Source organism: Cebus imitator, unplaced genomic scaffold (assembly GCF_001604975.1).
Source record: "Cebus imitator isolate Cc_AM_T3 unplaced genomic scaffold, Cebus_imitator-1.0 Scaffold315, whole genome shotgun sequence".
In the NCBI taxonomy this organism is placed as follows: domain Eukaryota; kingdom Metazoa; phylum Chordata; class Mammalia; order Primates; family Cebidae; genus Cebus; species Cebus imitator.
Genome location: NW_016107630.1, coordinates 2054881 through 2073832, shown reverse-complemented (window position 1 = coordinate 2073832; position 18952 = coordinate 2054881). Strand labels below are relative to the sequence as shown.

General features: G+C 37.7%; 1 pseudogene; it reads right to left on the bottom strand.

The window, feature by feature from the left end:
• Window positions 1-377: 377 nt before the first annotated feature.
• Window positions 378-7520, bottom strand: LOC108286182 (annotated as a pseudogene).
• Window positions 7521-18952: the final 11432 nt, after the last annotated feature.

Sequence of the window (18952 nt, the reverse complement as noted above, 5' to 3'; positions counted from 1 at the left end):
GCATGGATTAACTATTAATTTACTCGTGAATACTATTAAAAAGTTACCATAATTATGCTCATCTCACAGATGAGGAAATCACAGGAAACAGAGGCCCAGAGAATTTGGCCCAAAGCTACCCAGCTAGGAAGGGGAGTCCAGGTACATAAATCCTGCCAACCTGAAATGAGGGCTTAGGCTCTAGAGATAGATCAATTGATTGGGCTCTCAGGTCAGCTGCTGGAATTCCAGTCTACTGTTCATGATTTGTATAACTTTCGGTAGGTTACTTCACCTTTCTGAGAGCCAGTGTTCCCAGTTGTGATTTCTAGAATTAAATATAAAATTCGTAGCATAGACCCTGGCATAGAGTAAGTATACAATACATGTTAGTGTACTTACTCTACGAAGCGGGAGGAGTGGGTGGCCCTGATGCCCGGCCGGCCGTGCCTCAAGGGCTTGCAGGTGATGGAGAACTTGCCCAGGTATTGGCCGATCATCTCTGGCTTGATCTCCACCTGGTTGAAAGTCTTGCCGCTGTGGGCGTCTATACCACGCTGCCTGCCGTCTCGGGCAGGATGATCAGGTCCCACAGGGGCGTCTTCACCACTTCCGGCTTCTCCATGGGCGGTGCCTCTTTCTTGGCCTTGCGCAGTGCCTCCTTCTTGGCCTTGCGCAGGCGCTTCAGCAGTGAGTGCTGCTTCCGCCGCAGGCCCCGGGTCAGCCGCCGCTGCTGGCGCGCAGTTTGCAGCTGCGTCAGCTTCTCGTAGGACGTGTCCAGGAGCTGGTCCAGGTCCACACCGCGGTAGGTGAACTTGCAGCAGGTCCGCTTCTTCTGCTCATTAATGTTTTTATTAGTTATTACTGTTGTTGAAACATCTCATTTTCACCAAGGGTCTTTTTGTTGTCTCTTTGGTGTAGCACAATACCTCTTCCTGGAGGCGTTATTTGATAAAATATTCACTTAAATGTGATGAAAAATGTTCCAAGGAATTAGGACTTGCAGCAATCATTATTCAGTTTTGTGGTGAATTGCATTTCAAGTAAAATTTCAGAGGCCATGAATTTTGGCCATAGAGATAGTTGGAGGGAAATGTGTCTTTTTCAGTTGGAGAATGTATTAAGAGGTATACATGAAGCCTTAGAGAAAAATCTGGACAGCAGCTGCAGGCGGAGGAAACTGAGTGAGGGCCTGTGTCTTGCTCCACAATTGAATTTTTGCATATGTGTTGGTGGAACTATTCAGCTAGCTTCATCATCTAGTCTGTGACGATTTGGGCGTAAGACTCTAATTTTTTATTTGACTTAATAGGATGTGTCTTTGAATTTTCTGTTTGGTCTTAGAGCTGTGTGTACCACATCAATACAAACCAGGTAAAATAGAAAAAGTCTCAGTTCAAAATAAACTTTTATTGGGTGTAAAGATCTATAAGGGGCTGTCATAGTTTCAAGTGAATTTTACATTTGTTTTAATATAGGACATTATAATTTGTTACCGTATTAACTGGTGAAACCTCTTGAATTTGGTATAATGAAAAGAATATAGGACAGACCTGTGAGACTTTTCTCTTGTTTCTGATACTGCACAGCAGTATAAATACCCTCATCTTTCTGGATCTCAGTTTTCTCATGTATAAGATGAGTGATGTGGACTAGATTAGGGGTCAGCAAACTACAGCCTGTGGGTCAAGTCCAAACTACCACCAGTTTCATAAACAAGACAACACAGCTGTTCTCATTTGTTTATGTACCATCTATGGCTCCTTTCAGCTACAACAGCAAAGTTGAGTAGTTGTAACGCAAAGCCTGAAATATTTATGATCTTTCTCCTTCACAGAAAGAAAAGTTTGCTGAGTCCTAAACTTGATGACTTCTAAGATAATTTCTAGCTCTAATTTATAAACATAGCTCCCCATTTACTAGGTGAGTGACCTTGGCCAAATGACTTAACCTCGCTAGGTCTCAATCATCTGTAAAACAGGAAGCATAATTAAAAAGCAAAAACTGTACCATAGCATTGTTGAGTATACTAAAATAATCCACGTACAGAGCATAGAACAGTCCAAGTACCTTATGGAGATACACAAAATTTAGCTGTCATCATCATCATCATCAATAATGGTATGATAATTTTCTGTTTTATTAAAAAATAAGGCCAGACACAGTGGCTCATGACAATAATCCCAGCATTTAGGGAGGCCAAGGTAAGAAGACTGCTTGAGCCCAGGAGTTTCCAACCAGCCTGGGCAACATAGCAAGAACCCGTCTCTGCTGAAAAAAAAAAAAATTAGCCAGGCATGGTGGCTCACGCCTGTGGTCTCAGCTACTTGGGAGGCTGGTATGTTGAGACTGAAGTGAGCCATGGTCATACCACTGCACTCCAGCCTGGGTGACAAAGCAAGATCCTTTCTGTTGCAAAAACCAAAACCGAAACCAAAAAACGCACAATACCTAAAGTCGTATGTAATCTACAAGGATTTATTTTGAAATAATTTTGGGGTTGTATCTCATGGAATATTTAAGACTGTAACCAGGAATCTCTGGGACCATTGAGATAAAGTCAATTCCACATCCTGAGCCTTCCTCTCAATGGCAGTTCTGTGAGATGCCCCTGTCTCTCTAGGATGACTGGAAAGAGACTCTGTAGTCTATGAAAACAGAGACTTCTCTAAGCCATCATAAGACCTAGTTAAGATAGAACAAAAAACCATTCTGTGATTTAAGCAGAAAATTGCATATTCATCAAGCCAATGCAAATCTATACCCTTCACCCCTGGCAGATAGATAGTGGATGATGTTACCTGAACAATTAACTTGGCACTGGACTATTCTTGGGTCCAATAAATCTCATCACCCTCTACTGTTAAGGTTCATTTCCCTCATGCACAAAAAGGAGCAGAGAGACTCCTGTTGGTTCCATTTTAGTTTCTTTGACCAGACACAGCCAAGGATCTCTTGGGTAGAACCAGTTCCTTAAGTCAAGAACCCAAGTGTCTGGTATTTTCCTCTGTGTGCCTGAGGTTTGTAGAGAGGTTAAGACTCCTCCAGGAGCATCCCAGAAAAAAGCTAATTGCTCTCACAGAGGAAAGCAGTATCCTACCCTTACTTCTTCCCATAACAGTAAGAACTGCTAAATGCCCATCAATTTTCTTCTCTAGAGTTGTGTTGCATCTGCCTTAGTCTGTCTGCATCAGTGTAGATGCCAAAGATCCTTTCCAAACAGCACAAAGATAATAAGCTCAGATATAAATCACGAATAATATCCACTAATTGATTGTATGTCAGGAATACTCACTTATGAGGCTGGAAAATGAATTCTTTTACAATGAATGTCAATATTTTACACTCAAGTTTCAAAAACTCATAGTTTTGAAGTGCTTCAAACCATAGGGAATAAAATAAAAGTTACCAATAGCTTGTCTTTGCAAAAAGGAAGTGGAAATTGAGATAAAGAGGTCAGACAATTGGGACTCCTGAAGCAATTGGGATCATGTTCCTGGCTATTAGTGGCATATTCAGTTTTAATCAGACAAAATAAGTAATTCATATGTGAATTAATAGCATTATTTGCTCAATTGATTTTAAATTATTAATTTTTTTTATTCTAGACAGTCTTATTTGATGTCATGTTGAGCTATGTTTTTTTCTCTAGAAATACATGTAGACAACTCACTGTAGTGGCATAAATAATCACAAACTCCGGATCTCTAGATGTACACATATGGATAACGGACTTAGGTAAAATTGTACCTCCTGCTAGTTGAGTGAGCACTGTAGTATTTTGCTAGATGAAGGGAAACTAGAGATATTTCACTTATGAATAAAACAAGTGAGATCTATTTACCTCTTGGTCTAATCTCTGATCTGCAATGGATGTTCCCCAAATGCGTTTCCCCTTTTACCCTGCTACTGTGGCCAAGCAGGCCACTACTTACCTGCATAATGGTAAGTAGTCAGATACTAGATTCTGACACACTGTGGTAAAAACCGAGCAAAACAAATAAACAAAGAAAATAGAGGATGACTGAATACTCATTGAGTTTGAGAATCATTTTCTTATTATTTCTGATGATAATTTTGTGACTGAAAATGTACTTTGCCCACTTATTCATTCAACAAAAATTTTCTATGTCCTGTTTTCATTGTTCTAATCACTGAGTCTACAGGGAATATGACGGATCCATTTCTCTGTCCTCACAAATTTTATAGGTCAAGAGTAAAAGTAGACACAGAAACAGATGCTTGCTAAGTGAAGAAAGAAGATGTAAGACTGAAATATGCTTTTTGTGCAAGTACTTTTCAAGAGACAGAGGGTAATATAATGTTATTTCAGCTCCTTTCTGGCTTCTCCACCCTCCCCACTACTTACACAATAATTCTGTTATTTTTTTTCAATACCTGATTCTACCATAAAAGTTTTATTTCTATAGCTTCTACCATAAGAGTTTTACTGCTTCAACTTATAGCTTTACCTATACAAATCCCATATATTTGAGTGTATGTGTGTATGAGAGAAAGACCTCTTAGGTTGTTATATTACTTTTGATTATGACTGAGTTCCAACTCCTTCCTTGAAACAGGCTTAAATTAAAAAATAGAAAAGAAAGTGATAATATTTACCACTGGGGATAAGAGTTGGTGAAACAGAGTAAAAACTTTTCTCCGGAATTTGGTCTGGTGATTTCTACCTCCCTTACATCCTGTCCTTTACTTCTTTATTCCTAGGATTTTCTCTTAAGGAATTGAGGCCCCAGATGAAATCTTTCTTCTTATCTTTCAAGTTTCATTCGTAGCATAAGATCCATATTCTGAAATGATTAATCTATTGCCTTAACCACACAATCCATTAAGGCTTCTTTTCACACACAAGTTTAGAAAACCCTGTACCCTCCTGATTAAGTTTCATTGGCTTCAGCCCCCTTGCCTTTCACTGGAAATGTCAAGGACAAATGGAAACTCAAGTATCATTCTTAAATCTCTGTGATGTAAAATTTGTTGGTTTTTTTTTTTTGCAATAAATTTTGCAGTGAGTCACATTGGCCTTTTGTGCCATGAAATGGGCTGTACAATGGGCCTGAGGTTGATTCAAATAAAACTTTGATTGTGGGCTGTTGTCATGATTTTGTTGAGTAGATCCTGCCTTCCAGGCTGGGTGGACCAGGCTGCTTTCTGTACACAATTGTGTTCAAGAGAACAGGTCTAAAAGTCTTCGGACATGTATGTTGACCCATTTTTCCCCCCTAATATCCCTGTGAGAAAAACTAGGGAAGAAACACAAATGGGCCATTGTTTTAATTTTACCCCAGTTAATTCTGTAAATAATTGTAGTACCAGAGAAAATTTACTTTGGACTGGTAGCAATATACTGTGGTCCAAACATGTTACTCCCGATAGGTATTGTTCTGGGATGGATAACGCTGTCACATTGTTTTCATTGTGTTTACTCAGAGTCACAGAGAAATCTTATATATTTATTTCTTTGGAGATGCTTTCAATTGGAATGTGAGTGGCCAGTAGTTTTTCCGCCATAATAACTAAGAAAATAGCATGATTGTCTTTTGAGAGTGGCCTTGCCTCCACAATATGCACATCACAGTGACAATTTCATATCTCCGTGACCTCTGGAAACTGTTATTAGAAAGTGGCTCCTTTCTCCATTTTTTGTACACGTTACATCTAAGGAGAGATAAAGTAGAACAATTTTTTGCTTTTGTGGATTGTGACCGTTAATATCTGGAGTAAATGTTACTTTCCATCCTGGGTGAATCATGTGGACATGGTACTTGTAGCTACCTGTCCTCTGAACGTCTTCATAATAATGCATAGCCCCAGGGCGTTAGGCTGAGGTTATCAGAGAAGAAAGCATAGAGTTAGTCTTGAAATATCAATGGCTTCTGATACAGACATTTTTTTACTGTTTGAAAATTTCGGGTTACTAGTGGCGATCTTGCTGAATCTACTCCAAAAATATAGTTGATGTGAATGGATGATTGAAGTAAGAAACATGGCAATTCATTTAAAAAGCCAAAATTACAGAAAAGAGGAGAAATAAATCCAAAAGCGATAATAAAATATTAAAAAGTTGTTAGATTTCCATAAGTTTTCAACATTGTAAATTTTAAAAATCCAGTAACTTTACCCTGTAATGGTATGTAAATCACAAGATTTCCTCTAAGTAGGAGGTTGCTACTATTTGTGCCAAGAGTAAAATGCCTGGTACAAAAAGAGCTAGTGTAGTTTAATTTTTCTTTAAGAGTATGAATCTAAAAGCTTGAACAAAACCAGTTGCAGCTATCTTAACAATCTGCACATTTACAAAATACAAATGGGAACAAATTAGACCGCCCTTTGTAAATGTATTTGTAATTTGCAAATTGTTTGCAAATCAGTTTCTGTAGACCTTAGAAATACTTCTTTCTGACTCAGGTCTTTCGAGAAGCAACACTTTTGTTAGTGATTTTGAGTATTTGTGAATTTTGCTTCATAATATGTTAGAGTGGTAGCTATAAGGTACATAAACCGGGCTTTGCTTTAAAAAGAACCGGTTCCTTCCTCAGGAAAAGGATTTCCCAAATTACTGCACTCTCTTCTCCATGTGCATTTTATATTTGGCTCTCTTTTCCTTTCTTTCAGTGCCTGGTTATTAACCTTGCTAGTAGTTCAGCTGTCAAAAATCCCTTTCAGCTGCCTCCACTTATGACTTCAGCTTTCTTCTTATCAACACTTCCTTTCCTATTTGGTGTTGATACTCTCTGAGAAGATGGTATGGACTGGAGTGGAGGTACAGGTCAAAGGCATGGGCTGGGGATTATTGAGTTCAAGTCCCAGTGCTGCAATTTTCCATTTTTATGACTTTGAAGAGTATATGCCCATGTTTCCTCATCTATGAAACAGATTTAAAAATTCTTCTTTCAGGATTGTGAGGATTCAGTGTTATAATAAATGCACATAAAGCTCTTGACACCTGGAAGAGAAGAAGAACTTATAGGGAGGAGTGAGATTAGGTGTTTTCACTGCTCTTGCTGTTTAAATTAGAGACTACCTGAGTCCCAAGATTCTTTCTTTCCATGTTCTTTCTCTGACTCTCCCCCAGCCTAGCTAATGTGACTTCATCACAGAACCTCTATGTCCATGGTCCCTAGGATGTCCCAGCCTAGAAACAAGGAACTATTAATAGTTTATATACATCTTCAAGTTCCCCACTAGGTAAAAATCCATCTTCAGGAGGAAAACTCAAACCCAGTGATTCAAGCAAGATCCAGTTGCTAAATCTTGGGGCAGCAGATCCTGCATCCCTAGTGTGAGTAGACATTTCAGAGTAGTGCCTGGATTACCTTTATCTGAAGACTTTGCTGACAACTTATGCAATTGAGAAATTGTTCCCCACTTTCCAATCCCTGCTCACCTTCTGCAAAATCCATACACTCATTCTCTCCCTTCCCCCCGCCCCCCGCAATACATAAGCTCTGGATGACTCTCAAGATTTGAAGAGAGCTCTCTGAAGATATATTAGCAAAGCTTCCTGCACCCTCCTGCTTCATCACCTATAGCATTCCAGAATCTAGACAACAACAGCAACGGATAAGCTATAGTTTTTCCAGACTGTCCTATGTAATTATCTTACTCCAGCCCTGAGACACCCAAGGCAGCACACCACTACCTTTTCCGCACTCATACTTGCATTCTGCTGTCTTGGTTTTGTACGTAAAAACCTAACACTTATAACAGGTATGGTAATTTTCAAAGCCCACAAAAAGTAGATTTGTTATAGTCTTATAAAGGACTTCCTGAGTTTCTCTAGCAGTATCTTCTTCTCAAAAAATTTGGAGAAGAAAAACAGCTTACCATTTTCCAGCTAGCAGAGTTGTTAAAAATCAGTAAGGCATGCATAGGGGAGGAAGAGGTGGAATTCTCACAGTCAGATTTCTAAGTGTTGGCAGGTGTCTTAGTTTGTTTTGTGCTGCTCTAACAGAATACCTGAGATTGCTCTTACATTATTTATGCTTGCATAATTAGCACCACATCAATGCCTTGTGCCTTCCAGAGTGGTGGGTCAATCGGTATGTGGGCACACTTGAGCCATGGCTGGGACAGCTGAGGGACACTGTGCCAGAATGTGGGGAACAGAGTCTTGAGGTGACAGAGAACAGTGAATGTTGAGTTCCCACAAGCACCTCTCTGGATATCTTACCTTCAAGTTTCTAGCTTGCTTCGCAGATATCTGAAACGCTTTTGGGATTATTCTCCCATTGTCTTGATCATTAGAACAGAACCTAGCTTCCTTCAATCCATATTCATGTCTTTAGCCAATGGTTGCTTGGCCATACTCTTAGTATTTTCTCCCAAACATGCTTTTATTTTTATTCTTTGTGTGACCAAGCTGAGAGTTTTCCAAATCTTTCTATTTCTCTTTTAATTATAAATTTGGTTTTTAAATAATTTCTCTCTTCTCACATTTTACTGTAAGCAGCCAAAGAAAGCTGTGAACCTAAATACTTGAGAAAGGTCTCAATCAGTTTAGAAAGATTATTTTGCCAAGGTTAAGAATGCACCTGTGACTCAGCCTCAGGAGGTCCTGATGACACATTCCCAAGGTGGTTAGGGTACAGCTTCCTTTTATACATTTTAGGGAGATATAACACATTAATCAATACATGTAATATTTACACTGCTTCAATCTGGAAGGGTGGGACACTTGAAGAGGGGGCTTCCATGTCATAGGTAGATTTAAACATATTCTGATTGGCAATTGGTTGAAAGCGTTGTCAGTAGGAAGGGATGTGTGGATTACTATAAGGAGTTGTGGAGACCAAGGTTTTATCATGCAGATGAAGCCTCCATGTAGTGGGCTTTAGAGAAAAGACTGTAAATGTTTTCTTATCAGACTTAAGATTGGTGTTGATGTTAATGCTATACAGGTATAATAAAGCATGTCCAACCCCTACGTCCCATTATGGCCTAAACCAGTCTTTCAGGTTAAATTTTACGGTGTCCTGGCCAAGGAGGACGTCCATTCAGATGGTTGCAAGGGGCCTTCAGATTTTATTTTGGTTTACAAAGCCATGCAGCACCTTGAATGTTTTGCTTTTTAGATACTTCTTAGCAATTCTAGTTCATTGCTCTTGATTTCTGCCTTCCACAAAGTTATAGGACATAGACATAATTTTGCCAAGTTCTCTGCAACTATTCAGCAAAGATATCCTTTACCTTTGTTTCTAGTACTTTGTTCCTAATTTCCATCTGAGATGTCATCAGAATGGCCTTTATTGTTTATATTTCTAGCAGCATTATGATCATAACCACTTAAGTCATCACTAGGAAAATTTAGGATCTCTCTAGCTCTTCTTTTGACTCCTCACCAGAATCACCCCTCAGGTTCCATTCACAAAAATCTAGGCTTTATATAACCTTCTCCAGATTCTTCTAGCCTCTACCCATTACTTAGTTTTAAAGTCTCTTCCACAGTTTCAAGTGCTTATATAGCAGCAGTCCCACTTCTAGTACCTATTTTCCGTTTTAGTCCATTTTGTGTTGCTATAACAGAATAGCTGAGTCTGTGTAACTTATAAAGAACAGAAATTCATTTCATACAGTTCTGGAGGCTGGGAAGTCTAAGGTCAAGGGTCCCACATGTGGTGAGGGCCTTTTTACTGTATAATTCCATGATGCAAGGTTGAAGGGCAAGACACCACAAAGAAGAGAGAAGGAAAGGGGGCTGAACTCATCCTTTTATCAGGAACCTACTCCCACAATAACTAACCCATCCTGCAATAATAGCATTAACCTGTTAAGACAGGAGACCCCTCATGTCCTAATCACTTCTTAATGGTCCCATGTCTCAACACTGTTGCATTGGGTATTAAGTTTCCAACACATGAACTTTGAGGACACATTCAAACTGTAGCAATAGGGAAACCTTCCATCCTAGATTAAATACCAATGTATCACAACAGGCTAGTGGCAGGAGGTGGGAGTAAATACAGTTAGTTACAAAGGCTTGAACATGTACTAGCAAAGCCTCAAAATTGAGAACCCTGGGCTGCTTTGGGCCCTGAATTCAGTCAGGGCTTTGGATCTTATGCAGTAGTTCACACTGTCTTTGAATCACAGGATCAAGTGCTGCAGACAAAATACACAATGTAATTCACGCTCTTGAATGCACTGTTGCTACCAGAGATGCTGACTATTACTTTCATATACTTAAAACTATCAACATGGTTTAAAGTAAAAAGATGAGATTTTTTTTATTGGACTTCTGTTTCTTACTATAGACAGTGGCTCATGGCTGCTACTTGAACCGCATCTTTTACACATTCAAACTGAACTCCTGAAAATATAAACTGAGGTGCCTTCCAGATTTAGCTTTCACTAATGAATTGGGAACAGTATGACTTTGCCATTGGTATTAATATATATCTATTAATCTGAGAAATATTGTATGTTGCTCTAAGGTCTTACCTGAGAAAGTAGAAATCCTTTGTAACTTGCTCCTTTGCTTTTTTGGCACTCTGACATTTTGCAGATGAACAATTGCTCAATATGTAAAGTCTAAATGGCTGTCTTTATTCAATAAAGTATTGTATTATTGAATGAATTATAAAGAGGCAGTATCCTTGGTACATTAACTTTGAATCTGCTGCTTAGAGCACAATTCTGATTTTCTTTCAGATGCTAATAACACACTGTCCAGGCAAACTAAAGTTATTCTCTAAAAGGAATTGGCAAGACTTGGTTTGTTTTAATTTTTTTGCTTAATAATGGTTTTTTATAGTAACAGAGTTACATTTTCCCTTATTGTTCATTATGGTAATTGAACTCAGTTGATATTCTTCTGCTTTTGGTAAGTTAAAATATTATTGATTATAAAATAATTAAATTAAAAACTTCTTTTCTGATGGCATGTGTTAATTGTAATGGTTATTTTTTCTTCTAAAGAGAATAAAGAGTTACTACATTAATGTTATCAGCACATATATTCATAATATTAGCTAGGCAGTTTAATATTTTGGAGAGATTATTGGACTTGGGGTAGATAGGGCTATTTACCTGCTTCTTACATGAGTTTGGAATATTTCCTTATTAGGTTACTTACTTAGGCGTTGAGTAAGTCACTATAACTTCTTGGAATCTCAGTTTTCTCATCTATAAAATGCAAATGAAACTTGACATTGTCAACATCCTAAAGTTATTATGAGATGAAGTCAATTGGAATAATCTTGTGAAAGTGCATTGTTAACTATACAGTAACTGCCAGGAGCAGTGGCTCTCGCCTGTAATACCAGCACTTTGAAAGGCCAAGGTGGGTGGTTGCCTGAGCTCAGGAGTTCCAGACCAGCCTGGACAACATGGTGAAACCCCATCTCTATAAAAAATACAAAAAATTAGCCAGGCATGGTGATACATGGCAATAGTCCCAGCTACTTCAGGGGCAGAGGTGAGAGGAATCACTTGAGCCCAAGAGGTTGAGGCTGCAGTGATCTAAGATCATACCACTTCACTCCAGCCTGGGTGACAAAGTAAGACCCTATTTCACAAAAACAACAAAAAACTATAAAGTACTATATACATAACAATTAATATAATCAAAATATATTAAAAATTGTTCCCACATTATCAGAATAAGCTTGAAAAATACTTCCGAGTTTTATTATAAAATTCCTTAAGAATTCACTTTTTGAAACAATTTAATATAGTCCGATCTAGAATTCCAAATACTTGAGTTAATTTCTCACTTTTTTGCTGAGTTTCTCTGAAACCTTAGTAAGAGTCTACATTTCCATGTTTTCATCTTTTTCATGCCAGTAAAATTGGTCCTTCCTTTATCCCTTACTAAATTATGATGACTGTAGTAGGTTTTGAGAGAGAAAATCTGAAGAAGCCTGAATCTGTTAGTCATGAATGTTAATAGTTTGGGAACATAAATACTGATAAATGTTATGGGAGCTAATGAAAGGGAGTCTGATCATCACCCTTTATGAGTCTTCTGGAGTCAGTGGTAGAAATGTCCATTCATCGTTCTCTATGGAAAGCGCTGGTTGTGGTGAAAAAATCACTGACAAGTGAAGATAATTTTCAAATCACATGTGGCATATCAGCAAGAGCCAAGTCTTAAAAACTGCCACTACAGTGGGTACTTCAAGACTGGGAATTTAGTACAAGGGGGTGGTTACACAGGTGTTGAGAGAAGAAAAGAGCAAAATGAACTACCAAGAGACACAAAAAAGACAACCGCAGGAAGCACCACCTCTTGGGCTGCGGGAACAAAGAAAATGGATAGAACTGTCAGAGCTAGCAGCTTTGAGGAACTGGAGCTCACACCTCTGAGGAGGAGGTGGACAGAATTGTTGGGGGTAATGTGGAGGTAGCAACATGGACTAGTTCTGAGACTGCTGAAAGAACCTAGAGGCAGACCAAACTGACTGCTGAAATAAAGTGCTGCCAAAGGCATGCTGATAGGAAGAGCAAGAAATAGAAAAAAAAAAAGGTCCCTTTACCCTTGCCAGCCTTTCATTCTTTGTCCCCTTATGGAGGACCCCTATAGAAAACGCACTGGCAAAGGAAATATGTGGTTTTCAGTCACAAAACGGAGTCTGGAAGAGTAGACCTGGGAGTTGAGAGACAGTAGCTTGATGCCCAGCCCACATGGTTTTAGAAAGAGGTAGCTGTGATAGCCTCAGGCCCACGGACGTAAACAATCTGCCTTTGCTAGGGGGGCTGGAGCCTACTCATTTTTTCTTATTGTGGTGGTGATGATAACTTTCTACAAAATGGACCAAAGTATGATTCACCCTTGAAGCTTCAAATACTTAAAACACTGCAAACCTCTCCCATGAGTTTCACTTCGTTTTAGTCTCATGATGTCTTCCTATTCCTAGTCTGTCAGGGGATTGTTGAAAAGGCAAGAGAACATAGACAGATAAATTTATAAAAACATCTTAAGTTGGCCTTTCCAATTTCCTGCTTCATGCCTGGATCCATGCTGATGTGGTCTTAAGATAAAAGAATTTCAGAATTAGAAGTGACCTAAAGTACTAGACCATTCACTTTTACAGATGACAAACTGAGGTTTAAAAAAAAATCGAGTGACTTGCTCAAGCATATATGTAGAGTCAGAGTTTATATTGGCTTTTGGCTTCTGAATTTCCTAATTGCCAGGTCTGACTCATTCTACCATAACTGGCTGCTAGATAGGATTATTAGATAGTTATTTTATCCACATTTGTTACTAATATGTATATTCATTAACCTTAGACATTACAATGATTATCACAAACAACTGCGTTATGATTAATACTATGACACCTGTTGCTGTCATTTCCAAAGAAAATATCAAAGTTAGACCTATGTCTTTTTGTGATGTCATCATGTTGTTACTTTTGGTTATGATTATCATTGTATTCCAGGTTTCCATTGTTAGGAGACTCCTATGTTGTTTCTAAACAGCTGAGAAAACAATGTTCATTGCTATGAGAGCCTAATATGAAATATAATTTCGACTAATTAGGGCCAGCTGGCCAAACAAATTTTGTTGCTAAATTTTACGACAAATTTTGTCCTAAATATTACAAAGTATATAATTGAACCTTCTCATACTTCACAAAATATTGCCTAAAATTATTTTTATGTATATAGTTTATAAGCATTTTTAATAATATATATATAAATAATTTTTGTTCTTGCTTCTAGTGAATGCATACATATTATGATGGTTAATTTTATGTGTCAACTTGACTGGACCAAGGGAAAGCCAGATAACTGTAAAACACCGTTTCTGGGTGTTTCTGAAGGGTGTTTCTGGCAGAGACTGGCGTTTGAATTGGTAGACTAAGTAAAGATCTACCCTCACCAATGTGGGCAGGCATCGTTCAACCGGTTGAGGGCCCAGATAGAACAAAAAGGTACAGGAAAAGGTAATTCTGTCTCTCTTTCCTCTTGAGCTGGGGCATCCATCTTCTTCTGCCTTTGGATATCAGAGCTCCTAGTTTCTTCACCTTTGGCCTCTGGAACTTTTATCAGTGAACTCTGCCACCCCCAACCCTTCCCTGGTTCTCAAACCTTCAGACCCAGACTAAGTACACCAGCAATTTTCTTCTTGAGCTGGCACATCCATCTTCTCCTGCCTTTGGATATCAGAGCTCCTAGTTTCTTCACCTTTTGCCTCTGGAACTTTTACCAGCAAACTCTGCCACCCCCACCCCTTCTATTTCGAGAAAACTTTGTCGAAGGTGATCATTATGCCCTCTATGTTCAGCTGCAAAGAATGCAGATGTTGAGGATGAGTAGCTTTAAACAGGCATGGGATAGTGACAAATTCTTGCATAACAAGTAAAAATTGAATATGGATGACTTTGTGGAACCACTCTGATGATTTTCCTGAGTCTCCAGCTTGCAGATGGAATATCATGAGACTTCTTTTCTTCCATAACCCTGTGAGCCAATTCCCATAATAAATATCTTCTAAGATGTCTGTGTATCTTTGTATCTGTCTGTGTATCTATCTGTGTATCTATGTATGTATCCACCTACCTATCCATCTATCATCTATCTATCTCCTATCAATTTTGTTTCTCTGGAGAACCCTGACTAATTTATATACTTTTATGAATTACTGTAAAGAGTAGAAGAAATCTTTATAAACTCAATAAGTTATAGCATAAAAATGGTAACTACATTTTCAAGTATTTGTACGAGATCAGATTTTTAATCTCTATTCAATTCCCTATTATTCAATTCAATATAATCTTGTTAGTTGCTTACTTTATTACTAAGCTGTAATAATTATTACCAAAAGCAGTGGTAAAATATGAGCAAACTTATCTTTTTCTTGGCATATATTATGATTCCACAACGTCATCCACACTCAATTTTTACTTGTTATGCAAGAATTCTTCCCTATCCCATGACTGTTTAAAACTACTCATCCTCAACATCTCCATTCTTTGCCGGACGAACATAGAGAGCGTAATGATGATCAGCTTCAGGAAAGTTTTCTCAAAATAGGTGGCCTTTGAACTGTGTATTGAAACAGTGGAGGGAAGCATTTGCAGCAGATTCATCAGCATTCAGAAGGCTCAGAAAGGTGAAATGAAACAGTATTGAATTCAGGGAACTGTATTGGTGGCATGAAGCTCCAGGCAGAGATGTCTATAGCCAACTGGAGGTGGAGCACATGAGAGAGATCAAAGCTAAAGATGAAAATTTGGCAGTCAATGGTGTCATTAAAATCACCAGATTAGATATGATACCCACAGAGATTGAAAAAAGAGATCAAAGACAGAACCCTGAGAACTACTAACATACTTGATAAATAAAGAGAAGCCAGCAAAGAGATCTATGAAAAATGATCATGGCAGTGTGGTAGGACTTTCTCCTTAGTTCAGCTAAAAACAGGGTTCTTGTCACACACCCAGGAAAGATTAGACTCATGGATACATAGAAAGGTTGAAAATATTGAATTTATTGGGCAAAAAGGAAAAAAAAAAAAACCAGCAAAGTGAGAGAGGTTCCTGTTAGCAGGCGACCATCTGACAGATTGAATCCCAGGTTCCCACCCCTGAACAGGAGAGGGTATTCCCTATAATCCTCCCACCCTGCAAGAACTTCCAGGGCTCCATCCTGTTCTCCCAGGGTGCAGGCTGGTTGGAGATTCTCTGGGAACCCCTTTATACTTGGGTGTCTGAGCAGGAGCATCAAGAAAGTACGGCATGTCTGTGAGTAGAACTGGGAAGTACAGTAATCTGGCAAATGGACCCTGGCCCATTATTGTATAGTACAGGAGCATCTGAAATGCTATATCCTAGCAACATAGGGAGAAAAATGGAGACCAAGGACCTTCTTACTAAAGCAAGAGAAAAACTGGGAGAACTGACCCAGCTAGCCCAGGTAGTTCTGAAGAGGATGGCAGCATGTGTTAAACATAGTGAATGAAGAGTAGAATATTCTCTCAGCTAATTCTGGAAATTCAGCCTGTGGAATTGGTTGAGGAAAAAAAAAAATCCTGACATCAGTAAATAATTTGAAAGTCAAGTGACCTAGTAACTATCCTTGAGAATTTTATTCACATGTGAATAAACCCACCAGAGGGCCAGGGAAGGAATAAGCTATGGCTTTGGGAAACTTTGCAAAACTTAGGTGGAACCTTGGCACCTTCACCAATGAACTAGGGGACCTGAAAGAGGCTCATTTTTGAAGAAGAAAGTGGGAGCCAACACAGGGAAGCTGATCAGCATTAAGAGGCCTGATATTGGGTCTTAAGCCCAGTTTTAATAACAGACCTGGTGGGAAAAGAGAGCTAAAACTTTGCTGTCTGGATGCTGAATGCAGCACTGTAAACATTTGTTTAACGTAGACTTTAACAGTAAGATTTTAAAAAACGAATTCACTGCAATCTAGTTAATAACCAAATTGATATCATTGTATTTTACTACTATGAAATTTGCTGAGGTATGATTTTTATAATCCTCCTTTAGCTCAAAAATGGTTTTGTAAAAGAAAAACATGTGAAGAAAATAAGCCTAAAGCCTTTAATAAAATTATTGAATTCATGAAGGTAAAAAGTATTGCGCATTACTCTTTTTAGGTATAATTGTCTTAATTATCCACAGAGATAACCAGGTTTATACTTAGAAAAAAAGAGAAATCAAGTTCCAGTGAAAACATTTTTTTTTAGAAGAAAACATAGCCTGCTAAATGTATTCAAGTACAGTAGATATATTAATTTAAGATAAACTATTTTGATTACAAGTATTGTCAATGTGAAAGGATATTAAATCTTGGGACCCCAAACTCATTAAGCCAAAGGAAAAAGTTAAGCAGGAAACTGGGTCATGCAAATCTGCCTCCCCCTTTTTGGTTCCTAAATAAGATGCCTGTAAGATGAAAAGCCACATGCCTCCCCCATATTTAGCCCACAAGTAAACTCCTCGTGAGCTCCAAGATCTTTACCCTGAGGTGTTTCTGTTAAAATTGCACCATGGCAATGTAAATTGATAGCTTATCTTTCCAAGTGCAGTCAGCTCCTGTCCACCAGACACAAATCTGTGTCTGATTGTTCCCCTGCCCCATTTTGTCTATGTTATCTTATGTAAAAATGCAGATTCCCTGAGCCAGACAAAGGCATGAATATTTTTCCCTATCCCCCCTCTTACATTAAAATTGTGTACTTCTCGGTATCCCCCTATTTCCTTTTTAAATTTGGAGCCCTCAAAGTCATCTTCAGGGAAATACATAGACCTGTTTCCCAGGCATGTGTCCTTAACTTTGGCAAATAAACCTAAAATGATTGAGCTTTGTCTTGTCATTTTTCTTGATTGATAGCAGTTAAAGTCAGATGTATTGGAGTTAGGGAAAAAATTAGCTTTTTAAAAAGCCAAATAAGAGTTTACTCTTTGAACAAAAAAATCCTCAGGTAACAAGAGAGCACTTGAAGCCAACCTGTTTATATTACAAGTATTGACAAAGTTTGTCCTACTAAAGAGAAGAAAAATTGCTGATATCATCTTGTCTGTTACACCCCAACAAATACAAATATCATCATTAAGTCTCTTAGATATATTAAGAAAATATATCTTTTTTCTTAATAAAAAAGTTATATAAAAGAAACTAATATATATAAATATATATAAAAGAAATTATATATAAATTTAAAAATTATATATAAAGATATACATAAAAGAAATTTTATATATATAAATATATGAAATTATATATATTTCTTTTATATATCTTAGATATATTAAAGAAAATATACTTTTTTATACAAAAGTATACGTTTGTATTTAAATGTCAAAAAATAATCCAACCTTTCCCCCTAAAATTAGTTAATTCTTTGACTTTCAAAGTAAGCAAAACAAAGGGTACGTGAGAAGAGAAGATGCACTAATAGTTATGACAATGTAAATCATTAAAGCAATCTGTGGAATATTGACATATGTTTTGGTTTGTAAAGAGTTTTTATTTTATAAAATTGAAGAATGTCTATAAATATAATTTTATGGTATGAAAATGAAGTCTGTGAAGCAGAGATACCTCCCTTGACTATTATCTGTCTGTCTGCTTTCTGTATATGTACGCATGTCTGCCATATACTCATGGAAAAAATATCCTTTGAGTCACATTTTACTTTATATCCCAGGTTCAAAATAAGGAAAAAAAGCTTTGGCAACCAGCTACACAAGAAACAACAGTATTGTTTTATTACATTGAGGCTCTCTTGGGTCCCAGTGGTTCAAGAACCAATGGTGCTTCCATTGGAAACCTCTGCCTTTCTTGCCAGTGTTGAACATGGCAATTCAGCTTCATCGTTATTTAGAATTTAAAACCTAACAATTGCACAAGTGAGGTCCTTAAATCCTGAAAAATAATGTTCTTTTAAATCATTTTTTAATAATATGAGAATTAATATATAAAACTAATTATATGTATATTTATGGTATTTTATTAAGGATTTAAAACATGATATCATTCCATGTTATTAGCAATAGCTTCATTCACTCATTCATGCATTGCTGAATAAATTATTTATTAAATGTACACCATGATCCACTTTTCAAGGCCAAGAATATAGCAGTAAACACAACAGAAAAAAATCTGCAATAAGGGAGTTTACATTATAGAAAGGAAAGATAAATAATAAGATAAATAAATCAAAACATATGTAAGAAGACAATAAGCACCTTGGAAAGAATGAAAATGTGAGTAGAGAAGGGATTAGGAATTGTGAGGGATAAGGGCCTGACTCCAATTTTCTTTTTTTTTTTTTAATTTTTATTTCAATAGGTTTTTGGGGAACAGGTGGTATTTGATTGCATAAGCGAGTTATTGAATGGTGATTTCTGAGATCACTATCCATCACCCAAGTAGTGTACACTGTATCCTGTGTGTGGTCTTTTATCCTTCATCCCTCTTCCAGCCTTTGCCCTGAGTCCACAAGTCCATCGCATCATTCTTATGGCTTTGTGTCTACATAGCTTAG